Source organism: Haemaphysalis longicornis, unplaced genomic scaffold (genome assembly GCF_048455015.1).
Source record: "Haemaphysalis longicornis isolate Haplotype H1 unplaced genomic scaffold, Haemaphysalis longicornis Haplotype H1 scaffold_7, whole genome shotgun sequence".
NCBI classification, from domain to species: Eukaryota; Metazoa; Arthropoda; class Arachnida; order Ixodida; family Ixodidae; genus Haemaphysalis; species Haemaphysalis longicornis.
This window is the reverse complement of record NW_027526422.1, coordinates 169,195,480-169,204,963: the sequence shown is the minus strand read 5'-3', so window position 1 is coordinate 169,204,963 and position 9,484 is coordinate 169,195,480.

The window sequence follows — 9,484 nt, the reverse complement described above, 5'->3', positions numbered from 1 at the left end:
GCCAAGCCCTGGGTACGCATCTCTCACCCACTAACAGTGACACAAGATTGCGCCACCAATCGGCGGCTTCCAAAACGGTCCGACGTTCCCGCTCCTGCAATAGAGCAATCAGGATACGCGGGCCGCGATACCGACACCGGCGTTTTTCTGACAAGACGCTCATCTCTTGGCCGTTGCAAATGTGTATGTGTCAGGCAAACCTGCTATCACTCTTTGGCAATTACATAGGGCATCACACTCATGAAATATTTGCAACGATATACTGACTTTATTGCCATGTTTGGGTGAACTTGGCCAACAGAAGTTTTTTGGTGGTAGGGTCTTTTTCACTTCCGGTTACTTCAGACGTTCGGCGCTCTATATATATGCAAAAAGCTCATTCAGATTACAAACGAAGAAGATTTTGTCCCAGTAATATATCCAACAATCCAGGGTTACAATTTAATACGTACTCTTTGCAGGGTGACATCACTTACGAAAACGTATGCGGAATGGAATATCTCGGGCAAGTCATATCAGAAACGCTGCGTATGTTTCCATCCCTCCACGGGTAAGGATATATTGAAAAAAAAAACTGCGGTCGATTCTTCTGTGATATGAATCATTAAAACACGAAATTGAAATGTGCCGCGAAATGTGCAGCGGAGCATCGTTTGCCGGTCGGCGGCTGTCGGGTGGGTGGGCTTGGCGAGCGAGGTCCTGCTTGAGGGTCGCTAAGGCAAACGTGTACTGACGTTATTTGCGTGACGGATATGACGTCAGTGACATCTTCGGGTATCTCAGCATAAAATACTGACGTGTTGAAATATAAAACCTGAAAACGAACAACCCTAATTATAACGTAATCTTTAGTACTAAAAGTTGCCTCCCCGCAAGATGACACTGTGCAGGGGTGCACCCTTTACAGGCCGCTGGCTTCGTTGTACTGGCGTTATCCCTGATTTCCAAGCGGAAAAAAGAAACGCGAACACAGGAGAAGGTGGTGGTGGTGGTGGTGGTGAAACTTTATTCATCCAAAGCTTTCAAGAGCTGCCGGCTGGGAGCACCGGCATACTACCGTCCCCCCCTCGACGGCCACGAGCCCGTGGGACCTATCGGCGTGTTCGGCTAGCTGGATTACGCTCTCTTTCACTTGTGGGTCGGAGCTGAGCAGCGTAGCCTGCCATTGCTCTAGACTGGTAAGGGGTAGGGACAGAGTAGCATGGAGAGGGGTTTGAAGGGGCACGCGCCCACTATGAGGTGGAGGGAAGCGAAAGTCGCGCCGCACCATGTACACGTGTGGCAGTATCGCATGGGGAAGTGGAGGTGGCACAATGTGGAATGCGGGAAGGTGTTAGTTTTCAGCCGACGCCACTGGACACACTGCCTACGCTTCATGGTGGGAGCGATGCCGGGGAAGTGCATCTGACTAAGGTGGTAGAGCTGTGTTATGTCCCGATACGTAACCAGGCCATCCCTCCCTGCCGCCCGAGTAGGAGGGGCAGCATTCGAGGTCTCCCGGCAGCAGACGTCTTTGGCTACATCGTTAGCCAGCTCGTTACCCGGAAGGGACGAATGGGCCTCCACGCTGGGCTTTAACAATCTCCTCGAAGTTATTGTATGCCCCGGTGTGAAGAAGCGTGTCAGTACAGGTGTGACGGGGGAGAACCATGGCCAGCTTGACCGGCTTCCGGATGATGCATTGGAGGCGTCCAATTTCGGTCTGAGAAAGCTTCAGAAAGGGGGTGGCGTATATGATGCGGCTGGTAATGAATGCTTGAACCTAGCGAAGGAGGTTAGCTTCTTTGAGGCCATGGAGGCAAGAATCGCGTTCCGCGGGATGGGGCACACGCTGTAGCGGGACCGGAGAGAGTCGCTCAAACTGACTGTATCTCTGTGCTGCCTAGCAAAGGAGATGCAGTTTTGTTAATGTTGCGGACGGCACAAACGATAGGCATCAACGGATTTGATGTCTAGAACCGGTCCATTCCGCATTAATCTTCTGTGTTCGCGCTTAGTTCTGTGCACTAAAGATATGCCTCAGTTATCCCAGTACCGACTTGCCTAACTTTCATCTCTACTAATGCACCTCACCCACAGCAAAACTCTTCCCATGCATCTAGTTTCAGGATATGCCTTCCGACATCGGCTTTTCGCTCAGTGGAGCGGTTTATTGGTTTTGTATAGAAGCTGTTTCATTACCCCAGCTGTTTGGACAGCGGTAACAGTACCAAAGTAAAAGTGACGCGTACCCCTGCACCCAGTTTAAGGTGAATATAGAACAGTGCCATCAAATACACGATTTCTTATCACACGTCGCAGGCAAAACGAATGTAGGTCTCAAAAACAGAATGATGCAACCAACCACATCTTCCAAACCAATATAAAGAACTTGCTATTATGTAGCCAAGGAGGAGCAACTAGCGGGCTTGTTTTAAGGGGTTTCCCAATCCCTAAAGCCGTGGCTGAGCTTGTCGAATATCCTTTTTCTTGAAAGCGGGACTGAATTGATTCGTGGGGGTCCTTACTTTACCCAGTATATGAAGTTCTAATTCGTCACGTTTTACTGACATTCCAACAAATGTAACCTAATGGTAGACATGACTGTAACCGAGAGAAGTGCCAAGAGGGTCAAAAATAGAGGTTCCATTTCATTGACAGATTGAGTCGACATTTCTTCTGCTGCCCCTTGTTTCAAGTGACAACGGAGTTAATTCGAAAAACGTACACATTCTTTGCAATTCAATGCAATTTACGCAAGATTTTATAGGACGTCCAGTTCTTGGCAGACAATCCCCGAGGTGACTCAGTGCCTGAGGCACTGCGCTGATGAGCGCGAGGTCGCGGGTTCGATTCCCGGCCGTGGCGGCCACTTTTCTGATGGAGGCGAAAAGCAAAAACACCCGGGTGTACGAGATTTCGGCGCATGTTAAGGACCCCCAGGTGGTCAAAATCCGGAGCCCTCCACTACGGCGCGCCTCATCACTTGCGTTGCGTCGGTGCCTTAAACAATACAATCAATCAATCAGTTTTTGGCTGGCCCGATGTGAGTGGCGCCTTAGTCGGGACTTATCAGTGAATCGCACTACTCCAGCACGCACCAAAGCACCCACAGACACGTCAGCGCGTTGCGACTGATACGTACGAGAGGAGCGACATCTGGCGTGGCACCGTCAGTGGACCATTAGCAACAATCGACACTTGTGATATCTCCAGAAAGCAACACAGCAAATCATAAACTGCTCGACCATAGTTGTAGCTTATCGCAAAGCAACAGCTCTAGCACCTTTACGATTGGGGGAGGCTACTTTAGCATCAAACAGAAAGCTATATGCATATGCTTTAACAGGAGGGTATCATGGCCAAGAAGCATAATTTAGTAACACAGGGAAGCGTACTCCCAATTCTTGCAGCAGTGCTACTCGCACGACTGCTGTCATTTGCGTTCACTCTATTCAGAAACTGCCTTACTCATACTAAAATATTTCTATCGTGTAAGAATACAGGCATCCTTGCCTGGCTGCTACTGGAGGGTATTCACCAAAGTCGCAAAATGAGTCCTTCAGGGTTAAAGGAAGTCATAAGATGTAAACTTCTTGCATACGTGTTATGTACCTCCAGCCTTCTCGTGTTAAATCCGTGCATACTTGTTATCATGTACGACCAGCCATCCCATACTTTGTAGATCGTAGCCTTTGCTCCGAAAATTTGCGACGGCTTCTATACTTACCAACAGCCCTGAACATTTGGTTTTAAAGCCTGTTTCAAGGTATTTCGCAATGTTTTGATAAAACGAGTGGTTTCTATCTCCGTTTCGCACTTCATCAGCTCTTGAGAACAAGCATGCCGCTTCGATATTTCGGAAGAATCTAAAGTTCAGCCTTCACATTTGGGGTTGGTTACATTTCACACCCTCCATCTTGTATTCGTTCCATTGACTTGTGAGCCTACCAAAAGGAGGACTACTATAAAGCGAAAGCTTGCCAAGTCGACCTTCAAAAATTCACATTTACCGTAATTGGAACTGTGAAATTTGGTCCGGCCAAGCTCCACAGAAGTCTATGCGTAAGAAAAGCCAATAATTCATACGCGAGTGGCATCCACGCCGAATACATCTGACTACGCACCCCCCATTGATTGTCTGGCGCGTGGCTCGAGACCATAGAAGAGCACAGCAAGCTTAAAAATGCTGCTGAGTTGCCTCCGGTTAAAGAAGGTAAAAATGGGTAAACGGGGCAAATGAAAATCCGAAACTCTCCTGGCTTACGTTTCGAAAGACATCCTCTGGGGACTTCATCGTTGTGTACACACAAGGTCAGTGGGTTATGGTTCCTCGTCAGAAGGGGGCGTTACTGGTCCGGTGTGAAGCGCAGAACGTGTTGGTAAGGGACGACGAGTAGGAGGAGGATAAACGTCTGAAGAAGGAGAAAAAGAAGCCACCCGCTACATGCGCTTGTTAGTGAAAAAACGTACTGGCTGTTGTACTTTAAAGCACAAAATAGAGACTGCGATTGTTGTGGTTCTCAGGCACGAAAGTGTTACATGCACTTTACTGCTTTCCATGCTCAGTGTCCAATTGTTATTCTCAACTTTCATTATATCAAACTTTTATATTACATAACGGAGGTGCCTTTCCTTGGGGTTCGAATTAAGGAGATTTTAATGTATAACATACGCTCGCATTGTGAGCGCGCTTAAAAATCGCCCGTAATATTGGGTAAGGTTTATTCTCTCCGCTACGAAAAGGTTCTCTACATGCACAGTGATCAGCAAACGTTGTTTCATGAACACTTTGAAAGTTTTTTTATATATTTGTGCCGTCTGGTTTAAATCGTATTAGTGAATACTCGTTTTGAGGTTGAGCGCTCATATTGCTACGAGCTTTTGGTCGTATGAGTGATCCGTGAATGTGTTTTGAGGTTGAGCGCTCGAATTGCTACAAGCTCTTGGTCGTATGAGTGATCCGGGAATGAGTTTCAACGAGTATTACGCACCTTTTTTGCCGTGCAAACTCGCTCGGATGCAAATGTAGTTGTTGATCTTTGTTCACGATTTCTTGTAGTTATCTCAGCATTCTCGAAGCTTGCGTGATTTTCATAACCATGACAAGTTGGAAGTTGTCATAGCTGACAGGCTTCAAAAATAGAAACTGCTAAAATGGAAGGTCAGGCCTTAAGAGAACCTACAGTCAGCCCAGCTTGATTCGCAACTGGAGCAGAACCCGTTGGTGGCGAATCAATGGTGTTGCATACTGGGTAGGCATTTGCTAACTTTATGACTTGTGATTGCTTTAGGAATGCCTGTCATTTTTTGTACGCAGATAACAATGTGTCAAAAATGTTCACGTACTTTATCTTGTGCGACAACCCATTTCAGATTTGTACAACGAGCCTGTGACGAAGACTACGAGTACAAGGGCATGCGATTCCCAAAGGGAACCGTCATTGGAGCACCAGTACTCAGGATGCACTATGATCCTCGCTTTTGGAAAGAGCCAGAAAAGTTTGATCCGGAAAGGTATTCTTTTTTGCAATCTCCGTCACGTATTTTGAATTTATTAAGTTCTAAAGCTTTCCTCAACGCAGGGTGTCTCGGCTCGGTAGCGGGCTGTGCAACGTGTTTCGCACAAACACTTTATTGAAGCTGTCTTACATTCACTATTTTTTCCGCTAGCACGCAGTTCCCCAAATGTTTTTTTTTCATCGAAAAATTCTTTGAAGTACTATAACTCCAACCGCCATGACTGTTTTCACGCCTAAGAAAGGTGCTACAAACAACAGCTTTGCTTGGCACTGACCGTTGCGTGAAAATAATAAAATATTTATTTAAACCAACAATTGATACTGCTTTTGTAAAGCGTCTGCGTATTTTATTTATAGAAGAAGCGAGTAGAAAAAAACGTCTACCTGCAAGAAAAAAATAGCATGATAAAAACAACTTTCCGGTGTCGTTCTCGTCCCCATTGCTTCAGTAAAACGACGTATTCATCATTAATACCCCAAACAATAGATCCGTCCACTGCTGTGTGCGTATTGTTTAATGAAACCCCGACATATCCGCGGCAACAAATACAATAACTTCGAGGGGAAAATGCAGACGAACAATCTGTTGGTTCCCCATTAAAACATTTTTTATAGTTCCCAAAGCAGAACAAGGTTTAAATAACAATAATGTTTGGTAAAAATGAGCCATTATATTTTAGTACATTTTTTACGCTTTTACTATAAATACGGTATGTAGAGGCGGATGTTTTACTCCATTAAGCAACCATGACTTTGAAAGAATTGCACCGTTTTTATTGTATAGCAACTGATTGCATTGATCAAATATGACAGAATGTCGAAACGTATACAGTTGGCTGCAAAAGGTTTTTTTGTAAACGATTCATTCTTTTTTACGGGCAAGAACTCGTTTTAAATTGGAGGTGGCAGACGTGACTTTGTGGACACCAGAAATTTACTCTAAACTCTAACACACGCGGCAGTTTCTGGCAGTTGTCGAGCTGCGTAAAAAAGCAAGCTGCTTCCGCTGCGTTCAAGGCTTGTTCTCTAGCATGTGGCTTGGAGCGCGGGCCGAGGTCACGCGGTGCTTCTAACAGTGTCTGCTGTCGTGCCATGGTAGAGATATTGCTACAAACAGGAAGTCCTGAAGCAAATACGCCGTGTATGTTGTAGTGGTACTTCATTATCTGCGCTAGAGCTCTGAATTCGTAACTTGCATACGACCGCCTATGTACCGAGCAGTCGAAAAAATGGAGCGCTCGTTTTCCGGCCATGGCAGCCCGTGCGCTGCGTCGTTTGCAACTCGCGTCTCTGAAAAAAATTACTGCCCTTCCACTCTGTGAAGAAGGATGACGTGTAAAGCTGGACTCAGTCTACGGAATGCACTAAACAAAACACGTTTGTTGTAATTTGCGATTGGCCATACTTCCTAGAGAATTGGCTGAATGAACCTCTGATGGATTAAAGCCCTGTTCTCGCAGACAAACATGGAGCTGCCTGTCTCTCCCGAGTAGCAAGCATCTTACTGTTTATATAACAGACAAACCCAATCCGCTCTACCGCTGAGAACTCCGGATAGATGCCCTTGGGTCGTTTAACATACGCGTTTAAACCTTGCACCATCAAAACGGACATGTTATCCATTAGTGCAGGCTTGAAACCAGTAGCTGCGCGTGCACGCCCATCCGCCTTCTCCCTCCCGCTATTGTTTACTACAAACCTGCCCACGCATAAACCGGCAACCACTTATGCCCGTGTGCTTACAAGTGACAGACGCGGTCGAAAATGTACCCTGATAGCCCTCTGAAGAAGCGATATAGGCTCACGCCGGCATTCCAAGCGAGCAAGTTTCTGTTCATCCGGGATGGATTCACCGCTACTCGACGAGCTGAACTTGACGCGGTAACGGCGGCGCCAGCAGCTTTTCGTTGTTCTTGCGCCCGTTCGCGATTGTGCTAGGGCCAATGCTTCGATTATTACTCTTCTTCCTCAATCCAAACGGTACGCGTGCGTCCCATAACGATTTCAAACCTGGAAGCCCTTGAGCTCTATTCTCGCGCACAAACATGTGGCTGTCCGTTTTCCTTCCCCCTCGCTTATATCTCTGTCTGTGCAAGATGTCTTTGTAACGCATCAACCCACACCCAAACCACTCTATTTAACAGTATAGTAGACTAAGCGCATTGAGCCATGTAATTTCAACATCTAAATATCCCACCAGCACAACCAGCATTTCACCAATAGCGGCGTGAACACTAGCTGTGTGTGCACGCCCCCCTTGTCCGAACCGCAAACCTTGCACGCATAAACCGGAAACCGGTGATGGCGCATACATAGGCGTGAAAGGCCCCAGCGAAAATGTCGCTCAGAAGCCTTCCAAGCTGACAAACAAATATGTGTTCACGCCGGCGTTCCAGCTGGGCAAGCTTCCCTTCAACCGAGAGGGACTTGCAGCTACTTGGCGAAGTGGAATTAGAGGGGGGACGGCGGCTGCTGGTTTACTCTTATTTGTTACTCTTTCATTTACTCTTTTACTAGTTACTCTTTTATTTGTCATGTAGTATAGATGTTATTCATGTTTTCAGCTCACTTTCTGTGTTAGTGGGCGAGATGTTTAAGGTGTTGGTTGGGAATCGGTCTCAGTTGATAAGTGTGTGTTGATTTCGTGTGTGCCGTGTATGATCGCTGCAGATAATTTGTGTTTCAGCGGTGAATTGGTCGCTTCCTAGGGATTGTGGATGTGGGTGCCATGTGGCATTGGGTATGTGTTTTCTTATAGTTAGGTCCGGAGATGTGTCCTTTTGGACGATATTGCATAATCTGGAGGGTCGTTATGCGAAGTTAGTTGGAGTTACTGTACAACTTTTCATAATATTGTACCTTTGAGGGTGGAGCGTGTGTATCCCCAAGGTATGTGCGGTGAGTTAAAGTGATCCACAATGAGCTGAGGCTGGGTTTTGATATGGTGCATAGCTTGTTGGAAGATCGCTCGGAAATTAGCATGGGTGCATTTGGGTTGGCTGTAGACATTCAAGGCGTGTTATTGAGTAGCAGTTTGTTTGGCGGGTAAAAGAGTAAAGAATGTATCGGGGATGTTCGAGTTGAGTATGTGTTGTTAGGCAGCTGTATTCCTATGTAAAAAGATGCTTAGTTTTGGGAAACGAGTACCGTGATTTGCTCTGTGATTGAAAACATTGTTTGGCATGTATGTTGTTCGTAGTGCTACAACAAAAGGTTTTTAGGCGAGTCGAGTAAGTAGTGCCTGGAGCTTAGAGCATTTGGTTTTACCCTGTGCACTTCAATGGTCATATCATTTGTGTCTTAGTGTTTTTTTGTAATGTTCTGTTAGTGAACCTACTGCGGTATGAACTGGGGGAGGTGGGACGGCCTGTTAAAGGGCTGCCTGCACCCAGTTTAACATTGCTTGGTGGAGTTCATGCACACTGACTTGGATGGATTTGACTTCTACCGTGGTCTCATTGTTTACCGTGGCAAAAGCGGACCCGATTACCGAGCGTAGGGGCGTAATGGTAGAAGACGTTACCGAAGAGTGGGGTTCGTTAGTTAGAGCAGATCTGCGTCTTTTGAACGGGCAGATTCTGAGGATTAATTGAGTACGGGGGGCTGCGGATTGTTAGGGAGACTTGTTGTTTGAATTGGGCGTTTTCGCGTGTCAGGCGTTCGTTTTCCAGACGTAGTTCGGTGATTGTGTGGGGGAAGGTTTGCCTTTCTCGATAAAGGGCGGCCATCTTCTCTTGCTGTTGTGCTGCGGTTTGAAGAGCGGGTAGTGAGGGTGGGGTGGAGAATCGGCCCTCGGCATTTAACGAGCGCTGGGCAGCCTTGCTGGCTGTAGGTCTTGTGGAGAGCCTTCAGGGATGGATAAACTGTAGTGCTTGGATTCCGAGGTGGTACAGTAGTGGTAGTGTGATGTTTGCTGGGGGAAGGGGGTTTCTGCGCCATGACTGGAACCGATGAGGCCCCGCCGTGGTGGCTCAGTGGCCCAG